This window comes from Halichoerus grypus, chromosome 13 (genome assembly GCF_964656455.1).
Source record: "Halichoerus grypus chromosome 13, mHalGry1.hap1.1, whole genome shotgun sequence".
Classification (NCBI taxonomy): Eukaryota; Metazoa; Chordata; class Mammalia; order Carnivora; family Phocidae; genus Halichoerus; species Halichoerus grypus.
In genome coordinates this window covers 55,728,772-55,740,551 of record NC_135724.1, presented here as the reverse complement: position 1 = coordinate 55,740,551, position 11,780 = coordinate 55,728,772, and the positions used below count along the sequence as shown (strand labels likewise).

Sequence of the window (11,780 nt, the reverse complement as noted above, 5' to 3'; positions counted from 1 at the left end):
ACCCACGGACGGGAAACTCCGCAGGCATCTCACCCGGCTGGCGGTGAGGGGAACCCCATCCCGGACTGGGCCTCCTAATCACCGGGTCCTGAGTCTCAGGAATCACACGATCCACCTGGGTGCGCGACGGCAGGGACCACGCCACGGCCCACCCTTCGCCCGTCCCCAGGGACAGTTTCCTTGGACTCTTGAAGGAATATTCGGCCCCGCGGCGTTCGGCAGTTTCGTGTTCTCTTGGCCCTTTCCTTCTCTTCAAGCACACAGAGTGGGGAAAACACGGGGCAGAGTTCTTCAAAGCCACGCCATTTGGGCCTCTGTGGTCAGGTGAGAACGAGAACCCGCCCAGGTGCAGGAAGCGTCGACTTTCAGGCCCATCTGGCTGTTAATGGCGGGCGGGCTGGCCAACGCCGGACATGCAGAGAAAGGCGGCACCTGCCAGGAGAAGAGGGCCGGGGCAGGGCTACGGCGGCGTGGGGGCGCGGCCAGGAAACCAGAGGGCCCGGCGGGGGCGGGGCCAGCCTACCAGTGGGCGTGGCGGTTGGGGAGTGGGCGGAGTCAACCTGCAGCGGTTGGTGGCCGTTCGCTGGGCGGCTGGGAAGGGTTGCAAGGTGTGATCTTGTACCTGGGGGCGGGGTCATTTGTATCAGTTCAGTAGTAAGCAGGGAATGGTGGCTACCCCAAGCTGCAAAGAACTTCAGCTCCAAAGTGGTTATTCCGTAAAGAGAGAGGCCAGGCCACTGCAGGGCCTGAGAGGTGGGGGAGAGAAGCTGTGAACAGTGGGTTTTCACAAAGAGATGTTGAAAGTGATTGCTGAGAAGCCAGCAGGATTTCTAGTGAAGCTAGGTGTCATCCTTTCATAATCTCTTGGAGTAAATTGGAGACCGGAGTAAAATAATTCTATTTACCCAGAGTGGCCTCAGGACGATAAAGCAATCAGGAGGGGACTGGAGTGTGTGCTGTTAGTGAAGGCAGCACTGGAAGGGGCCGAGCTCACCTGGCCCTCTGATGTCCTCATGGGAGTTTCTTGGAGACTCAGGAATTTGGGGAGAGGTTGTGGGAAGCAAAAGGAAGCCCCGATCTCCAGATGAGGGCAGCTGGGGGTGTTGGGGGGCTGGGCTGTGGCCCCTCCTGGGGGAGGCTCCAGCCCTTTAGTGTGGAGTTGGGGAAGGATGCACTCAATTTGGATTCGAGGTTCCCTGTACCTTTTTTATTTCCTTGCTTCAGAGAGCATGGCCAGATGCCAACAGATGGAAACTACAGGGAGGCCAACTGAGACTTGATTGAAGGTAAGGATTGGGCTGAATGAACACCCCATTCCTGGGATCCAGCAATCATTTGCCAGGAAGGCTGAGCCCCTTGGTGGAAAGAGCATGGTTTTGGAAACAAGAAGTCTCTCTGCTTCTGATTTTGAGTTGGTGATTTAATTCTCCAAGCCTGTATGTCCTCATTTCTGAAATGTGGATAAGAACAGTCTCCCTGCTAAAATGAAGGGGGGGAAATCAGAGGGAGAGACAAACCAAGAGAGACTATGGACTCTGAGAAACAAACTGAGGGTTCTAGACGGGAGGGGATGGGGGGATGGGTTAGCCTGGTGATGGGTATTAAAGAGGGCACGTACTGCATGGAGCACTGGGTGTTATACGCAAAGAATGAATCATGGAACACTACATCAAAAACTAATGATGTAATGTATGGTGATTAACATAACATAATAAAATAAAATAAAATAAAAAAGACAAGAACATTCTCCCTGCTACCTCATAAACTGTGGCGGAGGTTGACTTTGATAGTTGCCAGTGAAAATGCTTTACACAGTAATAATTACCAGAGCTAACAATTACTGACTCCCAGCCCAGGACTATTAAGGGAGTTTTCCACATGCAGTCTCATTTAATCCTTACATGAACTCTTTATGGTAGGTACTGTTATTATCCTCACGTACAAATGAAGAGACTATGGCTACTGTCTGTCAGAGAAGCTAAGTAATCTGTCCAAGTTCTTACAGCAGGCTGGAGCAGAGTCAAGGCTCGAATTTATTCAGACTGACTCCAGAGCCTACTCTCTCAACACTGCACTATTAAAACCTAAATCCAGTGGGGTTTTGTTGTTGTTGTTCTCAGTATTTTATAGAACCAACTCCAAACTTGGGCAGGATACTGATCTATATTTCTTCTAAGTCCAACAGTGAGATTTGCTGATTCCAATAATCAACTCTACCAACAGTCCTTCCATTATTATAGCTTAATTTCTCAGAGCCTTAAATAAATTTTTACCTATAAGAGAGTTCAGTCTACATGTAAATATCCCTTTAGATGGTCCAAAGACTAAGGGAAGGTGCCTAGTAACATAGATGAAAATTTGGCCTAGATAAAAAGAGCATAGAGGAAAATTGTGGGAAGAAGTAATATTAAATAAATTGTCTCTCAAATTGTCAACAATGAAAGACCAGTTTTTTAAAAATTTCCTATCCATTGTGGGCTGATATTTTTGTAAAATACTATAAAAAATTATTTACTAGAAAAATGAAATGAAAAAACAGGAAAACCCAGTTTTCTGCATTAAAGACTGCAGAATGAACCTGCATTTTTATTAACCATCATTAGAATAAATAAAACAGAAAAAAATAATTTTAAAACCAGTACACATTCATTGAAAGTATGCATATAGGTGATTAATATAAAGAATCCCTATTATACTTATAGTATTTTGTCATTCTACAAATGTGCTCACTTCTTGTTAATTTATCTAAAATAATTTGGGTTTATGACATTACTTGCTAAGGTATATCTAAGTGACTTCTACGTTGTGTTTTAAAACCTCATTAGAGAAGGGCACCTGGGTGGCCCGGCTGGTTGAGCATTCAACTCTGGATTTCGGCTCAGGTCATGATCTTAGGGTCTTGAGACTGAGCTCCATGTCTGGTTCCGCACTCAGCAAGGAGTCTGCTTGAGGATTTTCCTTCTCCCTCTCCTTCTCTCTCTCTCTAATAAATTAATTTAAAAACTCATTAGAGAAATTAATCTCATAGAGGTATGTTGATTGCAGTGTAAGAGGAGATTAATTTCAGCAAGTTCAAGATACTCATTTTTAACTTTGATCCGAAATGACACAAGTGATGCTGCATTTTCAAAACTAATTTTCAGTCCATCAACTAGGTCCATAATTTATTTCATAAAGTTATAGTTTTATTTCAACTACCTTTTATTGAAATTACTTTTCAGAGCCATGATTTTCCTACATATGGCTATTCTAGTAATGAAAAATAAAATTTAAAGCATTTTGGTCAAATTTGTAAGATGTTTGTAACTTTGCAGATTGGCAATATTCATTGACAGTCATTATTAAATTATGGAACATGTCAAAAACCTGTAAAACTGTTCTTCCAAGCTTCTTTTATTTTTCCCTTACAATCATATATTCACTGGCAAAACATGTTGTCATGCTTCCTTCCATGGAAGTATAAAAATCATTAAAATATTGAAGAGGGGCACCTGGGTGGCTCAGTCGTTAAGAGTCTGTCGTGATCCCAGCGGATCTCCCCTGCTCAGTGGAGAGTCTGCTTCTCCCTCTCCCTCTGTGTGCTCTCTCTCTCTCTCAAATAAATAAATAAAATCTTAAAAAAAAATTGAAGATAGCAACAAATAAGCAAGATTGACTATCCAGTTTACACTTTCATTAGAACCAAATTAGCTTTATTTTGTAGAAACATAAGGCAAGAATTTGTCTTATAGTTCAGACATTCTTGACACAACTTTTCTACTCCATAAAGATCCTAATTCAGCAGGCAGTACCAGTTATGACTCAACTTCCATATTGTTACATTATAAAAAGAATAATCTTCAATTTACCACGTTTTTGCTGCATCACTAAGCATACTTTTTAGTTAAGCTGACATATGTCATAGCAAGACTTTTCTCCACAATGGGGGCTGTGAACCGATTACAGTCAGTTGCAAGCTCTCCATCCGGGGAACTCTTACAAAATGCTTTTCTCTCATTGCAGAGATGCCGTCAGAACATATTCCTACTCTAAACTTAAATTCCAAGCACATTTGTTGACAATGTAATCATCCTTCATAGTTTTCTTCAGTTCAGAGCTAGCTGCTTGTTAGCAAGAAAGCTGGGGGGGGAGGGGTCCTGTCTTTTTACTATCATGTTCAAATTAATTCATTTTAGCAATATCTGTGTAGTTGCCAAGTTGCAGTGAAAAATAGACAACATTATATATTTTATGAGTTGGTCTTAAATCATAATAGGCAGTTTCTGAACACATCTGATTGGAAAGTGGTTCTTGAGCCTCATTTTTCCTGTGTTTCACCTAATTTTCTAAGCAAACATCTCCAATGCAATCTTTGGCTAATCTTTCAGTAACTATAGATGGATTTTTAGTTTTAGCAACCTATGGAGCAATTCTTTGTGAAGCCCCCAAAAGCTTTAATGTTTATAGTATAATACCAAACATCTGCTTCTGTCAGCTTTTTAATTCAAAACTCTTTTTCTCAAAGAATTCTTTTTTTGTTTTGAATTTGTTTGGTAAGTAAATGTCACTTAAGTATCAGTTTCATTCATGACTCATTAGTACTTTTCCATAAATCACACTACGGTTTTAGCACCTTGTCAAATTTACTTGCCTAATATAGCTACGAAATGTGTGTATTTATATTAAAAATCTTAATTAAAAGTCAAAATGATGATAAAAACAAATTACAAATGAATGATGTGTACAGATTATAGGATATTAGATTATAGCTGACAGGTGTTAAAATGATATGCAGCGTAAGGAGGTCCTCCTGTGCATAACAAGTATACAGCTCGAGTCTCATGGCACTCACACATTCAAGTTCCACCCAAACTGCTCTGTACCCTATTCAATGAGATGAGTTCACCGATCCTGTCCTGGGGCTTTGAGGAAATATCCTGTTATTACATATACATTTCTCAGAGCTTGCTCCTGTTCTTTCTGCCTACCTCATCTTGGACCAGTAACAGTTTGCCAACTGGCGCCAAATCCCAGACCACACTTTGAATGGTATTGTCCTAAAATTTAAGATTGGCACTTGTCAAAAATGCCAACCTCTGCTGGGTGCCCAATGCTTACCTGCTAATGGATGAGAAAGGATAAGCCATTTCGTGCTCTAGTCTGGCTCAGCCCCGATGGTGGGGTGTGTCTTCTTCCAAAGCTATACTTGCGTCATCTGACAGCTGAGGAAGCTGAGGAAGCTGAGACTCAGAGGGTGGAAGTGACCTGGTGGAGATGGAGCTGGATCAGAAAAGAAACTAAGGCCAGGTCTACCTGCACCTCATCCAGGAGCCAAACTGTATAGGCAGCCAGCCCAACCCAACCCACAGCCTCTTTGAGCCTGAGCTTGAGCCTTCTTGGGGGAGGGCAGGCTGGGCTGGGCTCACCCCATACTCAGGGTTATCTTTGTTAGGTGTCAGTCAAGAAAGGCAACAATGTCTGATGGGATGTAAACATCACACTGGATTTTCATACCTCCTCAGAGAACAGCCTCATCCTGGGGATGGGCAGTGGCAAAGTGGATGCCATTGGATTAGAGATTATAACTGGCAAGGTAGGTGTGTAATACCCAGGATTTTTTTTCTCCCCACCATCAGTAACAGAGTAGTTAGGAAACATTAGACACACCTAGCACCAAATCCCAATTATCTACTCCAACGGAGTGGGAAAGGTCTCATCACTAACGTAGAGCTGATGACAAGGGACCTCTTAGTGACTTTGACAGTACAGAAGCTGTGTCCTTCCCCTGCTCCTGCTCAGCCAGCCCATTCCCTGACCTGGTGGAGGCAGAAGAAGAATCTCAACTTCCCTCCTCAGGCAGAACAGACTGACCAGAGTGAATGTTAGTGAACACCCTTCCAATGAATAAATCAGTGGTCAGCGAAGGAAGAAGGTGGGATATGGAAAGACCACATGTGCATGACCTCAGCCCATGTTTGGGACTCCAAGCTCCTGGATGGAAGGCATAAGGTTGCTAGTTGTTTTATACAGTGCCCTGCATGGCAGTCATTAAATCTATGAGGTCTCCAGACACTTAAGTTACCTTTCTTTTTCTAAAATAGAATTTTGCATCTCTACTTTTGAGTTTCACGGATTGATCTGTAAGACCAGCCCTTCTCTATAGCATCTGCGGCTTTTATAGTTACAGCTGCTCACAAAGCCTCTTGTGAAAAATACTTTGCAAATGTATTTTTCCTCTTTAGCGTTTCCAGAAGCACAGGGTAGAATGACCTGCTTTTAGATTTTCTAGCCTAATGGTAGAGGCTCTGAACTCAGGCAGACCTAAGTTTCTTTTCTTTTTTTTCCCCAAAGCTTCCAAAGCTTTAAAAAAAAAAAAAAAAAAAAAGATAAAACATAACATCAAGGAAAGTAATTTATGTGGCTATTTGCTATCTGGAAACAAATAGAACATGAATGGAATATTATACCACCAGACAGGTATAACATTCACAAAAGAAAAGTAGTTCAGTGGTTCTCAGCAAGGGGCAGTTCTGCCCCATAGCGGGACACTTGTCTGGACATACTTTTGGTTGTCACAACTAAGGAAGAAGGGAAAGTGTGACTGGCATTTATCTAATGGGTAGAGACCAGGGATGCTGCTAAACATCCTCCCACGCCCACAACAGTCCCTCACAACAAAGAATTATCTGGCCCCAAATGGCAATAGTGTCAGGTAAAGAAACCATGATTTAGTTACATCTTTACATTTTCTTCTAAGGTAACACTTTTGTGGATTTATTTCTAGAAATTATTAATCCCTGATATTTGATTCTTTGGGGTTTCGTTCTGTGTTTAAGTACTTGTCAAAATCAGTAAGACTTTTTTCCAGTTTCCCAAATAAAGCATATTTGTAAAGTGTACAATTAAAAAGTATTGAAAGATACAAAGAACGACCAATTTGAGTACGCTAGTACTCATGCTTCTGATAGTTTTTAGAGAAGTAGATTCTAATGTTAGCCTTACAATTTTCAGGGGAATCTTCTGATAAAGGAAGACTGCTTAGGGCAACAAACACTTTTCAACTGAGAAGGCATCAGTACACCAGAGAAATATGTGCATTCTGAACAGTGGCGAAGTTCTTGTTTATTGTCAAGTCCTCTGATGTGATGGCCTGGCTTTAATGCTGGCCTTAGCATCAGTCTCCTATATTTTATCACCTTATCAACCCCTTGGTCACAGCAGAACCTTCATGTCTACTGAGGAGCTTTCTGAGGTGCACCAAAGTGTGAGGAGGTGCCTCTTTCACAAATTGGATTACTTCCTCCACAGACCACAGTGGAAATCCTTTGAGTACACTGAGGTCAGGTCCGAGTGTCGAGCTGGGACTTCAATTCTCCTGTGTGTGGATTTTCCTGACTTTAGATAATTGTCCTTGGTAGACCCCCCAATGACAATCAGTTCAGAACTGGTGATAAGCTTGATGGAGCGGACACAGGCTGAAAAGAATTCCTATAGCAAAGGTAAGAGTTTGTGGAATTTCTCCAGGTGGGGCTTGGAGAGTTTGTTGCATTAGTGGGTTTTTAAGAATGCCTTTGCTCTTCATGCATGCAGCTGTGTCATTTCCTTTTAAGACAAAACTTCTGCATTGGGTTAGCATAGCTCTACTGTCGGGTGCTTAGGGGAGAGCGGGATGGCTTTAGGTGGAGGCTTCTAGCATGTCATTTGGCACTTCTGTGTCCTGATATGTCTTCTTTTGCTGATTGATTTCGATCAGTTTATTCCAAGCGAGTGTTCCTCACTGAAGGAAGATGGATAGAGCATTTCCCCCACGAGAGGAGGCAGCAGCCACGTCTCCTCCGGGGAGGAGTCCATGATCGGTCCAGTTTGGAGGGCACCATCCGGCACCCTACCCCAGGGGCTGGCCAGCAAGTGTAGACATCTGCAGGGCTATCTTCTGATCCAGGTGAGCACTGGAGTTTCTGTTTGTTTCCAAAGTCACAGACAGCAGATATCCCTGCAATGGTTGTCTGAGCCGTGTCATCCTTGGCCAAATGGAAGGCCAGGGGCTCTGTCTAGCAACTTTACGCAAGCTGAGATGTAGGAGAATACAAAATGGGAAGACTTTCTAAAACCCCTTTTTTCCCCTAATTTTAGGCCTTTTTAAAAGTATGTATGCTAATTTTTGTTGAGGAAACATTTTTAGGAAACATCCTTCTCAGGGGCTGACATCTGTGCAGGTGGTTTAAACTATCCTGCTTTCACGACCCACTGTGCTGGTGGTTGGGAGCAGCTTTCTCTGTGGACTGCACTGAACACCCAGTCACTTTGGAAGGATCCTGTATTTCTGTTGCAGTTTTTGTAATAGCAACATCATTTCCTGATCGCTGTCAGACATCTGTCCAGGGACGTTCCCCAACTAGGAAAATATCTCAAGAATTGGACTGTAGCAATAACCAAAAGCTCCTATTTGTCAAAGGCAATATAAACTTCATCTCCTCTAACACCTACAGTAGTTGCAGGGCAGATCAGATACGATTCTGTCTAGCGCTTCAAGTTTGATTCCCACTTTAAATTATTTAAGGCTGGCTTGGGTAATTCCTTCTTAAAGAATGTCGAAGTTGTGATTTCAGATCCATTTGGAACTCATAAACGGGACATTGGCTGAGAGGACACATTCATCTGGAACTCCAGAGAAGGCTAAAGTGAAGCCCTCTTTTTTTCTGCACATGTCCCAACAGGTTGCATGCCCAAGGAATCTACAGGCCTCCTAAAGTCCTTTCCATTGTCACTACCAGGCTGACTGTAATCTGCACCTGTAATTCCAGCAACTGTAGCAGTACATGCTGAAGAAACAGTGTGAAGGTAACATGCTCCCCTTTCAAACCAGCTTTGAAGTTGTTAGCCTGAGGAATCTTGGACTGTCTAAAATACTGGGAAGGAGCACCCAAAGATCCAGCCTCTTTCCAGAAACTGTTCCATTGGGAATGATCATTTTTCACAGGAGACATTCTTGATTGTCCTTCTTGACAGTCTAATGATCTTAGTGTTTTCCCTATGATAAGCCTTTCTAGTGTTTTCTGCAAAGCATGGTTGTTTCCCCCAGTCTAGTTGGCATGGGAATTCAGTGCACCGCTACCATGTTTCAGAGCCCAAGCACAGAGCCCAGACCTAGCTTTTTTTTTTTTTTACAGCTTTATTGAGGTATAACTGACATATAATAAACTTCACATATTTAAACTATACAGTTTGATGATTTTTAGCCTATGTATACCTCCCTGCAACCATTACATGGTGAGATAACGAACATATCACCCCCAAAGGTTTCCTCATGCGCCTTAGCAATCCCTCCCTTCCAACCCTCCTTTGAATATTTAACATACTGTTTCAAAGTTGAAGACAAAAAGTGGGAAAGCTACTCTAGCCATTCAACAAGTCTGGTATAATCCCAGCTCCAAAACAAGGTAAGGAAATTATGACAATTATAGACTGACTTTACTTCTGGACCTAGATGAGAAAGTTCTTGATGAAATACTGGTTAATTGAATTAACCAGTTATGGAAAAAATTACATTTGCACAATTACAGTTGCACCCCATAGACTCCCCTTTTTATTCTCCAATGTATTGTATTTTTTCCCACTAAATCTTTGTTCATTTTTTCCCCACTTTTTCCTCCAATTTCCTCACAGTTTTAGCTTTAGTTGATACTCTCATTTTATCCTGACATTATAAAACCAGCTGGCCGTTTTCTCATAAGCTCCTGCAGAGAAAATGTGTCCTAGATGAGGAAAAGATGCTAGAAGGTGGCAATCACCCACACTTCAAAATGAAAGGAGCAAAGCAATGAAAGAAGTTGTATTCATTTACAATTTTCTTAGGCCCTTCTATTGTTTGTCAATCCCTTGAGTCCCCATCAATACCACTGGAATTGCCAGATATTCATTTGTCAGGTACTTCAATTTGCATCAAAGCTCCTGAAAACAAAGACTGCTTCTTTGACCTGGAGGATAAGGCCCAACAAATAGGTCTTCTATGATAAGATATTAATGTTCCATTTGGTCTATCTTTGAACATTTCTGGTATTTAGGAATGATATGTGACTGAATGTTGAGTATTTCTCAACAAATATTTACCAGTTAAGTGCTAACTTAGCACTTGAACTGTAAGGTGAGATGAAAATGGAGAAAATGCTCCATTAAAATTGCTAGGACCAAAAGGCATACATGCACCTTAAAACACTATAAAGTCAAGGGATAAAATATGTTACAGTGGTTTCTCCCCCGGACTCCTTGGTAGTCTGTCAGAGGGAGAACCCTGTCGCTGTCCCATCGCCTGCTCCCGCCCCGAGGAACCCTATAAGTCTCAGTCATGCGTGAGTGCATCTCCATCCACGTGGGCCAGGCTGGTGTCCAGATCGGCAACGCCTGCTGGGAGCTCTATTGCCTGGAACACGGCATCCAGCCCGATGGCCAGATGCCAAGTGACAAGACCATCGGGGGAGGAGATGACTCCTTCAACACCTTCTTCAGTGAGATGGGCGCTGGCAAGCATGTGCCCAGGGCCGTGTTTGTAGACCTGGAACCCACGGTCATTGATGAAGTTCGCACCGGCACCTACCGGCAGCTCTTCCACCCTGAGCAGCTCATCACCGGCAAGGAGGACGCTGCCAACAACTACGCCCGAGGGCACTACACCATTGGCAAGGAGATCATTGACCTTGTCTTGGACCGCATTCGGAAGCTGGCTGACCAGTGCACAGGTCTTCAGGGCTTCTTGGTTTTCCACAGCTTTGGAGGGGGAACTGGTTCCGGGTTCACCTCCCTGCTAATGGAACGTCTCTCTGTCGATTATGGCAAGAAGTCCAAGCTGGAGTTCTCCATTTACCCAGCCCCGCAGGTTTCCACAGCTGTAGTTGAGCCCTACAACTCCATCCTCACTACCCACACCACCCTGGAGCACTCTGATTGTGCCTTCATGGTAGACAATGAGGCCATCTATGACATCTGTCGTAGAAACCTCGATATTGAACGCCCAACCTACACTAACCTTAACCGCCTTATTAGCCAGATTGTGTCCTCCATCACTGCTTCCCTCAGATTTGATGGAGCCCTGAATGTTGATCTGACAGAATTCCAGACCAACCTGGTGCCCTATCCCCGCATCCACTTCCCTCTGGCCACCTATGCCCCGGTCATCTCTGCTGAGAAAGCCTACCATGAACAGCTTACTGTAGCAGAGATCACCAACGCATGCTTTGAGCCAGCCAACCAGATGGTGAAATGTGACCCTCGGCATGGTAAATACATGGCTTGCTGCCTGTTGTACCGTGGCGACGTGGTTCCCAAAGATGTCAATGCTGCGATTGCCACCATCAAGACCAAGCGTACCATCCAGTTTGTGGACTGGTGCCCTACTGGCTTCAAAGTGGGCATTAATTACCAGCCTCCCACTGTGGTGCCCGGTGGAGACCTGGCCAAAGTACAGCGAGCTGTGTGCATGCTGAGCAACACCACAGCCATCGCTGAGGCCTGGGCTCGCCTGGACCACAAGTTTGACCTGATGTATGCCAAGCGTGCCTTTGTTCACTGGTATGTGGGGGAGGGCATGGAGGAAGGAGAGTTTTCCGAGGCCCGTGAGGACATGGCTGCCCTTGAGAAGGATTATGAGGAGGTTGGAGCAGATAGTGCTGAGGGAGATGATGAGGGTGAAGAGTATTAACCTGCCTGCTACGATTTTGCACTCCGTTGTCTTGGGACTGTCTTATTTCTGTTCTGGAAGCTGTCTGTTGTGGCCCTAACTTGTCAATAAAAGTGATGTTTCTGTT

The 11,780-nt window shown here is 43.8% G+C and overlaps 1 pseudogene; it reads left to right on the top strand.

Moving 5' to 3' along the window:
• The first annotated feature begins 10,250 nt into the window (after positions 1-10,250).
• LOC118544240 (tubulin alpha-1C chain pseudogene) lies at positions 10,251-11,780 on the top strand (annotated as a pseudogene).